Below are 2,756 nucleotides of genomic sequence, written 5' to 3' on the forward strand. Positions count from 1 at the left end.
ATAAAAAAAGGAAAACAAAATAAAAAAGTGCCTGAATTGTTTGGTGATAGCACATAGCTCAGGATATTCCAAGAAAGAAATGACCCGATAGGTTGTGCAATAGATCTGACGCCTCTGTTCAATCCTTTCCATAAAACAGTATTTTGTATCACTTCATGTTAGTTTAATACTATTCTTGGGTTTCTGAGATGTATATACATTTGTGAAGTGTGAAGACTGAGATGGCTTTTGGTACTTGATTATAACGAATGGTAATGGGCAGGTATGTAATGTCCTGTAGCAGTAGTTAGTAACTGCACTGAAGGCATGCTTGGGTTTGTTAGGGGGTTAGTTGGTCTGTACTCGAAGTTATTCTCTCTCATAGTTTTGGGCTTTTTTTTGTAATGTATGACATTCTTGACCAAGCCACGTGTTCTTTAATCTTGTCATAAATGACTTGGTGGCTTCTTGAGTTCTGAAATTGGGGCCTGAAGTGTTTAGTTGCAAGGGGGGAAAAAAAGCAAAACAAAAAATGTACGTTTTTTTTATAAGCATGTATTCTAACAAAGTTGTTCATAATTGAAACTGCTTTAAATGCAGATAGCTTGTAATTTTGTTCAAAATCCCAGTGATTCTCCAAAGCTTACAATGCTTCAGAGGAGAACGTGTTGTTATGCTGTACGCAGAATTTAAATAGCTCGACATGTTTTTCAGCAGCTATAAACAATATTGTGCTTATTTCCTGTTTATAGCTTTGCCTTAATATAATATATATAGTAGGGTTGGGCATATGTATTTACAGATTTCTTCACCTTTTTATTACAGGTAAATGAAAGATGCATACGCAGTAGTTTTCAGATAACGTCCTTATTTGTTTTAAGGAAACGTTTTTCATCGTTTTTGGGACAGTGTTAGGTGTAGGGAATGCAGGCTAGGCTCTGTTATGGATAACAGGTCACAGTTCTGATAGTGGGTAGGGGTAGGTTCAGAGAAAAGGATATTTGTCTTTTGGTGGCAAGTCAGGATGTGATGCTCTTTTTTTTCTTTGCATGATTTCTTTGTCTCATTTTTTTTCCACAGTAGAGGATTATTTATTGGAAGCGTAAGTATGGCTCAGAGCAGCTAAAATAGTGTCACTTAATCTTAATTCATGGGATGTACTGCTTAGCATTCATAGAAAATAAGTAGGTGGGAAGTGTGCCGGATTCATTGATGCTATGGTGATTCAACAATAACACCAGATGGTTTTGGTTCCTAAAGCTCAAGTTTTCACTTTAAATAACTATTAAGTGATTCAACTAGTATTTAGGTAACTTTCTGAGAAACATACTCAAGATGGGAAGCTGGAGAAAAAGAATTTCATGATCAAATGGAAGCAGCTAACTACCTGCAGATCAGAGATACTTGTGTTGCTGTCGCTGATGAACCCAACTAAATCATCCTGCATGGATTTTCCAACAAGTGGAAATAAGGAAATGAAGCAACAAATTGAACCAACCCAAAGCAAACAAGGAGTCACCATGTTCATTTAGCAGCCCATTGTTGGGAGTGCTGCGTGTACCTCTGCAGATTGGTGCGGGTTCACCTTGAAACTGACAAGCTCCTGAACATGTGTTCTGTGTAACCGAAAAGCACAGGTGAAACCATACACTATACAGGACAAACTCCTGAAGCTGTCTTGTCTTGCTTTGCAGGATACTGCTGTTTCTGTAAGCTTCCTTTTTTGTTCTTACTAAAGCCTGGAAGAGAATTTGTTGTTGAGCAAATGGGAGAAGTGGATATGCGAAGAAACTTGTGGCATGTCAGTGTTGCTAAGGTTGTCTAGAAATAATGCTGAAGCATCAGACTTCAGCCAGTTAATGCTGCTCTTTCATTTCATTTTATTGATTGTAATATGAAAACCGGGTTTAAGAGTGTGAATGCCTCCAGTTTAGTGCTTTATTTTCTTTGTGCACAATTAGTTTTAGTACTTTGTGTCTAGTTTCTTTAATACAGGTTATTATTTCTGTAACTGTAAGCAACGCGTTACCACATGGTATGTAATTATTATTTCTGTAACTGTAAGCGATGTATTACCAATGTGATATCTTTTAACATGTTTACTGATTTTGATGTATTTTATTCACCTCACCCCCACCCGGGTCCCAAGATGAATGTCATATGATGAAATGTAGTTCCTGTTTCAGTTGCTGAAATCACATTCTTGACCAATAACTTTGCTCTGCTAATCGGATCTGTACTGAAATTTAATTCAGTGACTGAATGAGGTGCCAGAGGGAACCTAACTGTCTGGTCTGCAACTTACTGTGCTTTGAATCTTCAACTAGAGACTTGCATCTGTATACTCATACACAAGTAATTGGCTCATCTTTTTTCTTTCTGCACAGGAAAGCTCTGCTGTACTGACACAGGATAGTTGGTTGAGAATAATATAGTGAAGTTACTGATTGGTTTGTGAGAGGGCTCCAGTTGAGAAAAGGAGCGTTAAGAAGAAGGTCAGTTTACTTGAATAATTTGGTGCCTTTCTATATTGTGACTACATTGTAGAAAACGCCCGCTGTACCAAGACTTAAAGAATGTTCTGATTACTGCATTATTTCTAATAGCAGCATGGACTGAGTAGAATTGTTAATGTAACTGCTTACCTTTAACTATGTGATTAATCCTCTGCTCCAAAGGAAAACAGTTCCTTGTATTAATAAAGCCGGTCACTGCATTTGCATTGGAAAAGCAAGTTAAGAATGCAATTGTCTAAGAGATAGTTAGCTTTGTTTTAT

This window comes from Excalfactoria chinensis, chromosome 1 (genome assembly GCF_039878825.1).
Source record: "Excalfactoria chinensis isolate bCotChi1 chromosome 1, bCotChi1.hap2, whole genome shotgun sequence".
Lineage (NCBI taxonomy): Eukaryota > Metazoa > Chordata > Aves > Galliformes > Phasianidae > Excalfactoria > Excalfactoria chinensis.